Raw genomic sequence first — 14,273 nt, 5'->3', positions numbered from 1 at the left:
CCCCCCCCCCCCCACCCCCCCCCCCCCCCACCCCCCCCCCCCCCCACCCCCCCCCCCCCCCACCCCCCCCCCCCCCCACCCCCCCCCCCCCCCACCCCCCCCCCCCCCCACCCCCCCCCCCCCCCACCCCCCCCCCCCCCCACCCCCCCCCCCCCCCACCCCCCCCCCCCCCCACCCCCCCCCCCCCCCACCCCCCCCCCCCCCCACCCCCCCCCCCCCCCACCCCCCCCCCCCCCCACCCCCCCCCCCCCCCACCCCCCCCCCCCCCCACCCCCCCCCCCCCCCACCCCCCCCCCCCCCCACCCCCCCCCCCCCCCACCCCCCCCCCCCCCCACCCCCCCCCCCCCCCACCCCCCCCCCCCCCCACCCCCCCCCCCCCCCACCCCCCCCCCCCCCCACCCCCCCCCCCCCCCACCCCCCCCCCCCCCCACCCCCCCCCCCCCCCACCCCCCCCCCCCCCCACCCCCCCCCCCCCCCACCCCCCCCCCCCCCCACCCCCCCCCCCCCCCACCCCCCCCCCCCCCCACCCCCCCCCCCCCCCACCCCCCCCCCCCCCCACCCCCCCCCCCCCCCACCCCCCCCCCCCCCCACCCCCCCCCCCCCCCACCCCCCCCCCCCCCCACCCCCCCCCCCCCCCACCCCCCCCCCCCCCCACCCCCCCCCCCCCCCACCCCCCCCCCCCCCCACCCCCCCCCCCCCCCACCCCCCCCCCCCCCCACCCCCCCCCCCCCCCACCCCCCCCCCCCCCCACCCCCCCCCCCCCCCACCCCCCCCCCCCCCCACCCCCCCCCCCCCCCACCCCCCCCCCCCCCCACCCCCCCCCCCCCCCACCCCCCCCCCCCCCCACCCCCCCCCCCCCCCACCCCCCCCCCCCCCCACCCCCCCCCCCCCCCACCCCCCCCCCCCCCCACCCCCCCCCCCCCCCACCCCCCCCCCCCCCCACCCCCCCCCCCCCCCACCCCCCCCCCCCCCCACCCCCCCCCCCCCCCACCCCCCCCCCCCCCCACCCCCCCCCCCCCCCACCCCCCCCCCCCCCCACCCCCCCCCCCCCCCACCCCCCCCCCCCCCCACCCCCCCCCCCCCCCACCCCCCCCCCCCCCCACCCCCCCCCCCCCCCACCCCCCCCCCCCCCCACCCCCCCCCCCCCCCACCCCCCCCCCCCCCCACCCCCCCCCCCCCCCACCCCCCCCCCCCCCCACCCCCCCCCCCCCCCACCCCCCCCCCCCCCCACCCCCCCCCCCCCCCACCCCCCCCCCCCCCCACCCCCCCCCCCCCCCACCCCCCCCCCCCCCCACCCCCCCCCCCCCCCACCCCCCCCCCCCCCCACCCCCCCCCCCCCCCACCCCCCCCCCCCCCCACCCCCCCCCCCCCCCACCCCCCCCCCCCCCCACCCCCCCCCCCCCCCACCCCCCCCCCCCCCCACCCCCCCCCCCCCCCACCCCCCCCCCCCCCCACCCCCCCCCCCCCCCACCCCCCCCCCCCCCCACCCCCCCCCCCCCCCACCCCCCCCCCCCCCCACCCCCCCCCCCCCCCACCCCCCCCCCCCCCCACCCCCCCCCCCCCCCACCCCCCCCCCCCCCCACCCCCCCCCCCCCCCACCCCCCCCCCCCCCCACCCCCCCCCCCCCCCACCCCCCCCCCCCCCCACCCCCCCCCCCCCCCACCCCCCCCCCCCCCCACCCCCCCCCCCCCCCACCCCCCCCCCCCCCCACCCCCCCCCCCCCCCACCCCCCCCCCCCCCCACCCCCCCCCCCCCCCACCCCCCCCCCCCCCCACCCCCCCCCCCCCCCACCCCCCCCCCCCCCCACCCCCCCCCCCCCCCACCCCCCCCCCCCCCCACCCCCCCCCCCCCCCACCCCCCCCCCCCCCCACCCCCCCCCCCCCCCACCCCCCCCCCCCCCCACCCCCCCCCCCCCCCACCCCCCCCCCCCCCCACCCCCCCCCCCCCCCACCCCCCCCCCCCCCCACCCCCCCCCCCCCCCACCCCCCCCCCCCCCCACCCCCCCCCCCCCCCACCCCCCCCCCCCCCCACCCCCCCCCCCCCCCACCCCCCCCCCCCCCCACCCCCCCCCCCCCCCACCCCCCCCCCCCCCCACCCCCCCCCCCCCCCACCCCCCCCCCCCCCCACCCCCCCCCCCCCCCACCCCCCCCCCCCCCCACCCCCCCCCCCCCCCACCCCCCCCCCCCCCCACCCCCCCCCCCCCCCACCCCCCCCCCCCCCCACCCCCCCCCCCCCCCACCCCCCCCCCCCCCCACCCCCCCCCCCCCCCACCCCCCCCCCCCCCCACCCCCCCCCCCCCCCACCCCCCCCCCCCCCCACCCCCCCCCCCCCCCACCCCCCCCCCCCCCCACCCCCCCCCCCCCCCACCCCCCCCCCCCCCCACCCCCCCCCCCCCCCACCCCCCCCCCCCCCCACCCCCCCCCCCCCCCACCCCCCCCCCCCCCCACCCCCCCCCCCCCCCACCCCCCCCCCCCCCCACCCCCCCCCCCCCCCACCCCCCCCCCCCCCCACCCCCCCCCCCCCCCACCCCCCCCCCCCCCCACCCCCCCCCCCCCCCACCCCCCCCCCCCCCCACCCCCCCCCCCCCCCACCCCCCCCCCCCCCCACCCCCCCCCCCCCCCACCCCCCCCCCCCCCCACCCCCCCCCCCCCCCACCCCCCCCCCCCCCCACCCCCCCCCCCCCCCACCCCCCCCCCCCCCCACCCCCCCCCCCCCCCACCCCCCCCCCCCCCCACCCCCCCCCCCCCCCACCCCCCCCCCCCCCCACCCCCCCCCCCCCCCACCCCCCCCCCCCCCCACCCCCCCCCCCCCCCACCCCCCCCCCCCCCCACCCCCCCCCCCCCCCACCCCCCCCCCCCCCCACCCCCCCCCCCCCCCACCCCCCCCCCCCCCCACCCCCCCCCCCCCCCACCCCCCCCCCCCCCCACCCCCCCCCCCCCCCACCCCCCCCCCCCCCCACCCCCCCCCCCCCCCACCCCCCCCCCCCCCCACCCCCCCCCCCCCCCACCCCCCCCCCCCCCCACCCCCCCCCCCCCCCACCCCCCCCCCCCCCCACCCCCCCCCCCCCCCACCCCCCCCCCCCCCCACCCCCCCCCCCCCCCACCCCCCCCCCCCCCCACCCCCCCCCCCCCCCACCCCCCCCCCCCCCCACCCCCCCCCCCCCCCACCCCCCCCCCCCCCCACCCCCCCCCCCCCCCACCCCCCCCCCCCCCCACCCCCCCCCCCCCCCACCCCCCCCCCCCCCCACCCCCCCCCCCCCCCACCCCCCCCCCCCCCCACCCCCCCCCCCCCCCACCCCCCCCCCCCCCCACCCCCCCCCCCCCCCACCCCCCCCCCCCCCCACCCCCCCCCCCCCCCACCCCCCCCCCCCCCCACCCCCCCCCCCCCCCACCCCCCCCCCCCCCCACCCCCCCCCCCCCCCACCCCCCCCCCCCCCCACCCCCCCCCCCCCCCACCCCCCCCCCCCCCCACCCCCCCCCCCCCCCACCCCCCCCCCCCCCCACCCCCCCCCCCCCCCACCCCCCCCCCCCCCCACCCCCCCCCCCCCCCACCCCCCCCCCCCCCCACCCCCCCCCCCCCCCACCCCCCCCCCCCCCCACCCCCCCCCCCCCCCACCCCCCCCCCCCCCCACCCCCCCCCCCCCCCACCCCCCCCCCCCCCCACCCCCCCCCCCCCCCACCCCCCCCCCCCCCCACCCCCCCCCCCCCCCACCCCCCCCCCCCCCCACCCCCCCCCCCCCCCACCCCCCCCCCCCCCCACCCCCCCCCCCCCCCACCCCCCCCCCCCCCCACCCCCCCCCCCCCCCACCCCCCCCCCCCCCCACCCCCCCCCCCCCCCACCCCCCCCCCCCCCCACCCCCCCCCCCCCCCACCCCCCCCCCCCCCCACCCCCCCCCCCCCCCACCCCCCCCCCCCCCCACCCCCCCCCCCCCCCACCCCCCCCCCCCCCCACCCCCCCCCCCCCCCACCCCCCCCCCCCCCCACCCCCCCCCCCCCCCACCCCCCCCCCCCCCCACCCCCCCCCCCCCCCACCCCCCCCCCCCCCCACCCCCCCCCCCCCCCACCCCCCCCCCCCCCCACCCCCCCCCCCCCCCACCCCCCCCCCCCCCCACCCCCCCCCCCCCCCACCCCCCCCCCCCCCCACCCCCCCCCCCCCCCACCCCCCCCCCCCCCCACCCCCCCCCCCCCCCACCCCCCCCCCCCCCCACCCCCCCCCCCCCCCACCCCCCCCCCCCCCCACCCCCCCCCCCCCCCACCCCCCCCCCCCCCCACCCCCCCCCCCCCCCACCCCCCCCCCCCCCCACCCCCCCCCCCCCCCACCCCCCCCCCCCCCCACCCCCCCCCCCCCCCACCCCCCCCCCCCCCCACCCCCCCCCCCCCCCACCCCCCCCCCCCCCCACCCCCCCCCCCCCCCACCCCCCCCCCCCCCCACCCCCCCCCCCCCCCACCCCCCCCCCCCCCCACCCCCCCCCCCCCCCACCCCCCCCCCCCCCCACCCCCCCCCCCCCCCACCCCCCCCCCCCCCCACCCCCCCCCCCCCCCACCCCCCCCCCCCCCCACCCCCCCCCCCCCCCACCCCCCCCCCCCCCCACCCCCCCCCCCCCCCACCCCCCCCCCCCCCCACCCCCCCCCCCCCCCACCCCCCCCCCCCCCCACCCCCCCCCCCCCCCACCCCCCCCCCCCCCCACCCCCCCCCCCCCCCACCCCCCCCCCCCCCCACCCCCCCCCCCCCCCACCCCCCCCCCCCCCCACCCCCCCCCCCCCCCACCCCCCCCCCCCCCCACCCCCCCCCCCCCCCACCCCCCCCCCCCCCCACCCCCCCCCCCCCCCACCCCCCCCCCCCCCCACCCCCCCCCCCCCCCACCCCCCCCCCCCCCCACCCCCCCCCCCCCCCACCCCCCCCCCCCCCCACCCCCCCCCCCCCCCACCCCCCCCCCCCCCCACCCCCCCCCCCCCCCACCCCCCCCCCCCCCCACCCCCCCCCCCCCCCACCCCCCCCCCCCCCCACCCCCCCCCCCCCCCACCCCCCCCCCCCCCCACCCCCCCCCCCCCCCACCCCCCCCCCCCCCCACCCCCCCCCCCCCCCACCCCCCCCCCCCCCCACCCCCCCCCCCCCCCACCCCCCCCCCCCCCCACCCCCCCCCCCCCCCACCCCCCCCCCCCCCCACCCCCCCCCCCCCCCACCCCCCCCCCCCCCCACCCCCCCCCCCCCCCACCCCCCCCCCCCCCCACCCCCCCCCCCCCCCACCCCCCCCCCCCCCCACCCCCCCCCCCCCCCACCCCCCCCCCCCCCCACCCCCCCCCCCCCCCACCCCCCCCCCCCCCCACCCCCCCCCCCCCCCACCCCCCCCCCCCCCCACCCCCCCCCCCCCCCACCCCCCCCCCCCCCCACCCCCCCCCCCCCCCACCCCCCCCCCCCCCCACCCCCCCCCCCCCCCACCCCCCCCCCCCCCCACCCCCCCCCCCCCCCACCCCCCCCCCCCCCCACCCCCCCCCCCCCCCACCCCCCCCCCCCCCCACCCCCCCCCCCCCCCACCCCCCCCCCCCCCCACCCCCCCCCCCCCCCACCCCCCCCCCCCCCCACCCCCCCCCCCCCCCACCCCCCCCCCCCCCCACCCCCCCCCCCCCCCACCCCCCCCCCCCCCCACCCCCCCCCCCCCCCACCCCCCCCCCCCCCCACCCCCCCCCCCCCCCACCCCCCCCCCCCCCCACCCCCCCCCCCCCCCACCCCCCCCCCCCCCCACCCCCCCCCCCCCCCACCCCCCCCCCCCCCCACCCCCCCCCCCCCCCACCCCCCCCCCCCCCCACCCCCCCCCCCCCCCACCCCCCCCCCCCCCCACCCCCCCCCCCCCCCACCCCCCCCCCCCCCCACCCCCCCCCCCCCCCACCCCCCCCCCCCCCCACCCCCCCCCCCCCCCACCCCCCCCCCCCCCCACCCCCCCCCCCCCCCACCCCCCCCCCCCCCCACCCCCCCCCCCCCCCACCCCCCCCCCCCCCCACCCCCCCCCCCCCCCACCCCCCCCCCCCCCCACCCCCCCCCCCCCCCACCCCCCCCCCCCCCCACCCCCCCCCCCCCCCACCCCCCCCCCCCCCCACCCCCCCCCCCCCCCACCCCCCCCCCCCCCCACCCCCCCCCCCCCCCACCCCCCCCCCCCCCCACCCCCCCCCCCCCCCACCCCCCCCCCCCCCCACCCCCCCCCCCCCCCACCCCCCCCCCCCCCCACCCCCCCCCCCCCCCACCCCCCCCCCCCCCCACCCCCCCCCCCCCCCACCCCCCCCCCCCCCCACCCCCCCCCCCCCCCACCCCCCCCCCCCCCCACCCCCCCCCCCCCCCACCCCCCCCCCCCCCCACCCCCCCCCCCCCCCACCCCCCCCCCCCCCCACCCCCCCCCCCCCCCACCCCCCCCCCCCCCCACCCCCCCCCCCCCCCACCCCCCCCCCCCCCCACCCCCCCCCCCCCCCACCCCCCCCCCCCCCCACCCCCCCCCCCCCCCACCCCCCCCCCCCCCCACCCCCCCCCCCCCCCACCCCCCCCCCCCCCCACCCCCCCCCCCCCCCACCCCCCCCCCCCCCCACCCCCCCCCCCCCCCACCCCCCCCCCCCCCCACCCCCCCCCCCCCCCACCCCCCCCCCCCCCCACCCCCCCCCCCCCCCACCCCCCCCCCCCCCCACCCCCCCCCCCCCCCACCCCCCCCCCCCCCCACCCCCCCCCCCCCCCACCCCCCCCCCCCCCCACCCCCCCCCCCCCCCACCCCCCCCCCCCCCCACCCCCCCCCCCCCCCACCCCCCCCCCCCCCCACCCCCCCCCCCCCCCACCCCCCCCCCCCCCCACCCCCCCCCCCCCCCACCCCCCCCCCCCCCCACCCCCCCCCCCCCCCACCCCCCCCCCCCCCCACCCCCCCCCCCCCCCACCCCCCCCCCCCCCCACCCCCCCCCCCCCCCACCCCCCCCCCCCCCCACCCCCCCCCCCCCCCACCCCCCCCCCCCCCCACCCCCCCCCCCCCCCACCCCCCCCCCCCCCCACCCCCCCCCCCCCCCACCCCCCCCCCCCCCCACCCCCCCCCCCCCCCACCCCCCCCCCCCCCCACCCCCCCCCCCCCCCACCCCCCCCCCCCCCCACCCCCCCCCCCCCCCACCCCCCCCCCCCCCCACCCCCCCCCCCCCCCACCCCCCCCCCCCCCCACCCCCCCCCCCCCCCACCCCCCCCCCCCCCCACCCCCCCCCCCCCCCACCCCCCCCCCCCCCCACCCCCCCCCCCCCCCACCCCCCCCCCCCCCCACCCCCCCCCCCCCCCACCCCCCCCCCCCCCCACCCCCCCCCCCCCCCACCCCCCCCCCCCCCCACCCCCCCCCCCCCCCACCCCCCCCCCCCCCCACCCCCCCCCCCCCCCACCCCCCCCCCCCCCCACCCCCCCCCCCCCCCACCCCCCCCCCCCCCCACCCCCCCCCCCCCCCACCCCCCCCCCCCCCCACCCCCCCCCCCCCCCACCCCCCCCCCCCCCCACCCCCCCCCCCCCCCACCCCCCCCCCCCCCCACCCCCCCCCCCCCCCACCCCCCCCCCCCCCCACCCCCCCCCCCCCCCACCCCCCCCCCCCCCCACCCCCCCCCCCCCCCACCCCCCCCCCCCCCCACCCCCCCCCCCCCCCACCCCCCCCCCCCCCCACCCCCCCCCCCCCCCACCCCCCCCCCCCCCCACCCCCCCCCCCCCCCACCCCCCCCCCCCCCCACCCCCCCCCCCCCCCACCCCCCCCCCCCCCCACCCCCCCCCCCCCCCACCCCCCCCCCCCCCCACCCCCCCCCCCCCCCACCCCCCCCCCCCCCCACCCCCCCCCCCCCCCACCCCCCCCCCCCCCCACCCCCCCCCCCCCCCACCCCCCCCCCCCCCCACCCCCCCCCCCCCCCACCCCCCCCCCCCCCCACCCCCCCCCCCCCCCACCCCCCCCCCCCCCCACCCCCCCCCCCCCCCACCCCCCCCCCCCCCCACCCCCCCCCCCCCCCACCCCCCCCCCCCCCCACCCCCCCCCCCCCCCACCCCCCCCCCCCCCCACCCCCCCCCCCCCCCACCCCCCCCCCCCCCCACCCCCCCCCCCCCCCACCCCCCCCCCCCCCCACCCCCCCCCCCCCCCACCCCCCCCCCCCCCCACCCCCCCCCCCCCCCACCCCCCCCCCCCCCCACCCCCCCCCCCCCCCACCCCCCCCCCCCCCCACCCCCCCCCCCCCCCACCCCCCCCCCCCCCCACCCCCCCCCCCCCCCACCCCCCCCCCCCCCCACCCCCCCCCCCCCCCACCCCCCCCCCCCCCCACCCCCCCCCCCCCCCACCCCCCCCCCCCCCCACCCCCCCCCCCCCCCACCCCCCCCCCCCCCCACCCCCCCCCCCCCCCACCCCCCCCCCCCCCCACCCCCCCCCCCCCCCACCCCCCCCCCCCCCCACCCCCCCCCCCCCCCACCCCCCCCCCCCCCCACCCCCCCCCCCCCCCACCCCCCCCCCCCCCCACCCCCCCCCCCCCCCACCCCCCCCCCCCCCCACCCCCCCCCCCCCCCACCCCCCCCCCCCCCCACCCCCCCCCCCCCCCACCCCCCCCCCCCCCCACCCCCCCCCCCCCCCACCCCCCCCCCCCCCCACCCCCCCCCCCCCCCACCCCCCCCCCCCCCCACCCCCCCCCCCCCCCACCCCCCCCCCCCCCCACCCCCCCCCCCCCCCACCCCCCCCCCCCCCCACCCCCCCCCCCCCCCACCCCCCCCCCCCCCCACCCCCCCCCCCCCCCACCCCCCCCCCCCCCCACCCCCCCCCCCCCCCACCCCCCCCCCCCCCCACCCCCCCCCCCCCCCACCCCCCCCCCCCCCCACCCCCCCCCCCCCCCACCCCCCCCCCCCCCCACCCCCCCCCCCCCCCACCCCCCCCCCCCCCCACCCCCCCCCCCCCCCACCCCCCCCCCCCCCCACCCCCCCCCCCCCCCACCCCCCCCCCCCCCCACCCCCCCCCCCCCCCACCCCCCCCCCCCCCCACCCCCCCCCCCCCCCACCCCCCCCCCCCCCCACCCCCCCCCCCCCCCACCCCCCCCCCCCCCCACCCCCCCCCCCCCCCACCCCCCCCCCCCCCCACCCCCCCCCCCCCCCACCCCCCCCCCCCCCCACCCCCCCCCCCCCCCACCCCCCCCCCCCCCCACCCCCCCCCCCCCCCACCCCCCCCCCCCCCCACCCCCCCCCCCCCCCACCCCCCCCCCCCCCCACCCCCCCCCCCCCCCACCCCCCCCCCCCCCCACCCCCCCCCCCCCCCACCCCCCCCCCCCCCCACCCCCCCCCCCCCCCACCCCCCCCCCCCCCCACCCCCCCCCCCCCCCACCCCCCCCCCCCCCCACCCCCCCCCCCCCCCACCCCCCCCCCCCCCCACCCCCCCCCCCCCCCACCCCCCCCCCCCCCCACCCCCCCCCCCCCCCACCCCCCCCCCCCCCCACCCCCCCCCCCCCCCACCCCCCCCCCCCCCCACCCCCCCCCCCCCCCACCCCCCCCCCCCCCCACCCCCCCCCCCCCCCACCCCCCCCCCCCCCCACCCCCCCCCCCCCCCACCCCCCCCCCCCCCCACCCCCCCCCCCCCCCACCCCCCCCCCCCCCCACCCCCCCCCCCCCCCACCCCCCCCCCCCCCCACCCCCCCCCCCCCCCACCCCCCCCCCCCCCCACCCCCCCCCCCCCCCACCCCCCCCCCCCCCCACCCCCCCCCCCCCCCACCCCCCCCCCCCCCCACCCCCCCCCCCCCCCACCCCCCCCCCCCCCCACCCCCCCCCCCCCCCACCCCCCCCCCCCCCCACCCCCCCCCCCCCCCACCCCCCCCCCCCCCCACCCCCCCCCCCCCCCACCCCCCCCCCCCCCCACCCCCCCCCCCCCCCACCCCCCCCCCCCCCCACCCCCCCCCCCCCCCACCCCCCCCCCCCCCCACCCCCCCCCCCCCCCACCCCCCCCCCCCCCCACCCCCCCCCCCCCCCACCCCCCCCCCCCCCCACCCCCCCCCCCCCCCACCCCCCCCCCCCCCCACCCCCCCCCCCCCCCACCCCCCCCCCCCCCCACCCCCCCCCCCCCCCACCCCCCCCCCCCCCCACCCCCCCCCCCCCCCACCCCCCCCCCCCCCCACCCCCCCCCCCCCCCACCCCCCCCCCCCCCCACCCCCCCCCCCCCCCACCCCCCCCCCCCCCCACCCCCCCCCCCCCCCACCCCCCCCCCCCCCCACCCCCCCCCCCCCCCACCCCCCCCCCCCCCCACCCCCCCCCCCCCCCACCCCCCCCCCCCCCCACCCCCCCCCCCCCCCACCCCCCCCCCCCCCCACCCCCCCCCCCCCCCACCCCCCCCCCCCCCCACCCCCCCCCCCCCCCACCCCCCCCCCCCCCCACCCCCCCCCCCCCCCACCCCCCCCCCCCCCCACCCCCCCCCCCCCCCACCCCCCCCCCCCCCCACCCCCCCCCCCCCCCACCCCCCCCCCCCCCCACCCCCCCCCCCCCCCACCCCCCCCCCCCCCCACCCCCCCCCCCCCCCACCCCCCCCCCCCCCCACCCCCCCCCCCCCCCACCCCCCCCCCCCCCCACCCCCCCCCCCCCCCACCCCCCCCCCCCCCCACCCCCCCCCCCCCCCACCCCCCCCCCCCCCCACCCCCCCCCCCCCCCACCCCCCCCCCCCCCCACCCCCCCCCCCCCCCACCCCCCCCCCCCCCCACCCCCCCCCCCCCCCACCCCCCCCCCCCCCCACCCCCCCCCCCCCCCACCCCCCCCCCCCCCCACCCCCCCCCCCCCCCACCCCCCCCCCCCCCCACCCCCCCCCCCCCCCACCCCCCCCCCCCCCCACCCCCCCCCCCCCCCACCCCCCCCCCCCCCCACCCCCCCCCCCCCCCACCCCCCCCCCCCCCCACCCCCCCCCCCCCCCACCCCCCCCCCCCCCCACCCCCCCCCCCCCCCACCCCCCCCCCCCCCCACCCCCCCCCCCCCCCACCCCCCCCCCCCCCCACCCCCCCCCCCCCCCACCCCCCCCCCCCCCCACCCCCCCCCCCCCCCACCCCCCCCCCCCCCCACCCCCCCCCCCCCCCACCCCCCCCCCCCCCCACCCCCCCCCCCCCCCACCCCCCCCCCCCCCCACCCCCCCCCCCCCCCACCCCCCCCCCCCCCCACCCCCCCCCCCCCCCACCCCCCCCCCCCCCCACCCCCCCCCCCCCCCACCCCCCCCCCCCCCCACCCCCCCCCCCCCCCACCCCCCCCCCCCCCCACCCCCCCCCCCCCCCACCCCCCCCCCCCCCCACCCCCCCCCCCCCCCACCCCCCCCCCCCCCCACCCCCCCCCCCCCCCACCCCCCCCCCCCCCCACCCCCCCCCCCCCCCACCCCCCCCCCCCCCCACCCCCCCCCCCCCCCACCCCCCCCCCCCCCCACCCCCCCCCCCCCCCACCCCCCCCCCCCCCCACCCCCCCCCCCCCCCACCCCCCCCCCCCCCCACCCCCCCCCCCCCCCACCCCCCCCCCCCCCCACCCCCCCCCCCCCCCACCCCCCCCCCCCCCCACCCCCCCCCCCCCCCACCCCCCCCCCCCCCCACCCCCCCCCCCCCCCACCCCCCCCCCCCCCCACCCCCCCCCCCCCCCACCCCCCCCCCCCCCCACCCCCCCCCCCCCCCACCCCCCCCCCCCCCCACCCCCCCCCCCCCCCACCCCCCCCCCCCCCCACCCCCCCCCCCCCCCACCCCCCCCCCCCCCCACCCCCCCCCCCCCCCACCCCCCCCCCCCCCCACCCCCCCCCCCCCCCACCCCCCCCCCCCCCCACCCCCCCCCCCCCCCACCCCCCCCCCCCCCCACCCCCCCCCCCCCCCACCCCCCCCCCCCCCCACCCCCCCCCCCCCCCACCCCCCCCCCCCCCCACCCCCCCCCCCCCCCACCCCCCCCCCCCCCCACCCCCCCCCCCCCCCACCCCCCCCCCCCCCCACCCCCCCCCCCCCCCACCCCCCCCCCCCCCCACCCCCCCCCCCCCCCACCCCCCCCCCCCCCCACCCCCCCCCCCCCCCACCCCCCCCCCCCCCCACCCCCCCCCCCCCCCACCCCCCCCCCCCCCCACCCCCCCCCCCCCCCACCCCCCCCCCCCCCCACCCCCCCCCCCCCCCACCCCCCCCCCCCCCCACCCCCCCCCCCCCCCACCCCCCCCCCCCCCCACCCCCCCCCCCCCCCACCCCCCCCCCCCCCCACCCCCCCCCCCCCCCACCCCCCCCCCCCCCCACCCCCCCCCCCCCCCACCCCCCCCCCCCCCCACCCCCCCCCCCCCCCACCCCCCCCCCCCCCCACCCCCCCCCCCCCCCACCCCCCCCCCCCCCCACCCCCCCCCCCCCCCACCCCCCCCCCCCCCCACCCCCCCCCCCCCCCACCCCCCCCCCCCCCCACCCCCCCCCCCCCCCACCCCCCCCCCCCCCCACCCCCCCCCCCCCCCACCCCCCCCCCCCCCCACCCCCCCCCCCCCCCACCCCCCCCCCCCCCCACCCCCCCCCCCCCCCACCCCCCCCCCCCCCCACCCCCCCCCCCCCCCACCCCCCCCCCCCCCCACCCCCCCCCCCCCCCACCCCCCCCCCCCCCCACCCCCCCCCCCCCCCACCCCCCCCCCCCCCCACCCCCCCCCCCCCCCACCCCCCCCCCCCCCCACCCCCCCCCCCCCCCACCCCCCCCCCCCCCCACCCCCCCCCCCCCCCACCCCCCCCCCCCCCCACCCCCCCCCCCCCCCACCCCCCCCCCCCCCCACCCCCCCCCCCCCCCACCCCCCCCCCCCCCCACCCCCCCCCCCCCCCACCCCCCCCCCCCCCCACCCCCCCCCCCCCCCACCCCCCCCCCCCCCCACCCCCCCCCCCCCCCACCCCCCCCCCCCCCCACCCCCCCCCCCCCCCACCCCCCCCCCCCCCCACCCCCCCCCCCCCCCACCCCCCCCCCCCCCCACCCCCCCCCCCCCCCACCCCCCCCCCCCCCCACCCCCCCCCCCCCCCACCCCCCCCCCCCCCCACCCCCCCCCCCCCCCACCCCCCCCCCCCCCCACCCCCCCCCCCCCCCACCCCCCCCCCCCCCCACCCCCCCCCCCCCCCACCCCCCCCCCCCCCCACCCCCCCCCCCCCCCACCCCCCCCCCCCCCCACCCCCCCCCCCCCCCACCCCCCCCCCCCCCCACCCCCCCCCCCCCCCACCCCCCCCCCCCCCCACCCCCCCCCCCCCCCACCCCCCCCCCCCCCCACCCCCCCCCCCCCCCACCCCCCCCCCCCCCCACCCCCCCCCCCCCCCACCCCCCCCCCCCCCCACCCCCCCCCCCCCCCACCCCCCCCCCCCCCCACCCCCCCCCCCCCCCACCCCCCCCCCCCCCCACCCCCCCCCCCCCCCACCCCCCCCCCCCCCCACCCCCCCCCCCCCCCACCCCCCCCCCCCCCCACCCCCCCCCCCCCCCACCCCCCCCCCCCCCCACCCCCCCCCCCCCCCACCCCCCCCCCCCCCCACCCCCCCCCCCCCCCACCCCCCCCCCCCCCCACCCCCCCCCCCCCCCACCCCCCCCCCCCCCCACCCCCCCCCCCCCCCACCCCCCCCCCCCCCCACCCCCCCCCCCCCCCACCCCCCCCCCCCCCCACCCCCCCCCCCCCCCACCCTCCCCCCACCCCCCCCCCCCCCCCCACCCCCCCCCACCCCCACCCCCCCCCCCCACCCCCCCCCCCCCCAACCCCCCCCCCCCCCCACCCCCCCCCCCCCCCACCCCCCCCCCCCCCAACCCCCCCCCCCCCCAAAACACCCCCCCCCCACCCCCCCCCCCCCCCCCCCCACGTCCCCCCCCCCCCCTCCCCCCCCCCCCCCCCCTCCCCCCCCCCCCTCCCACTCCCCCGCCCCCCCCACCCCCCCCCCCCCCCCCCCCCCCCCCCCCCCCCCCCCCCCCACCCCCACCCCCCCCCCCCCCCCCCCCCCCCCCCCCCACATCATCCCCTGCCATAACATCTGGAGGGCCGCGAGTTTGACACCTGTGGTCCAAGAAGAAGAAGAAGAAGTAGAGGAGGAGGAGGAGGAGGAGGAGGAGGAGGTGGAGTTTGGATTTATATCCCCCCTTTCTCTCCTGCAGGAGACTCAAAGGGGCTGACAATCTCCTTGCCCTTCCCCCCTCACAACAAACACCCTGTGAGGTGGGTGGAGCTGAGAGAGCTCTGAGAAGCTGTGACTAGCCCAAGGTCACCCAGCTGGCGTGTGTGGGAGTGCACAGGCTAATCTGAATTCCCCCGATAAGCCTCCACAACTCAAGCA

Source organism: Sphaerodactylus townsendi, linkage group LG15, assembly GCF_021028975.2.
Source record: "Sphaerodactylus townsendi isolate TG3544 linkage group LG15, MPM_Stown_v2.3, whole genome shotgun sequence".
Lineage (NCBI taxonomy): Eukaryota > Metazoa > Chordata > Lepidosauria > Squamata > Sphaerodactylidae > Sphaerodactylus > Sphaerodactylus townsendi.
Note: the sequence above shows the minus strand (reverse complement) of the source record.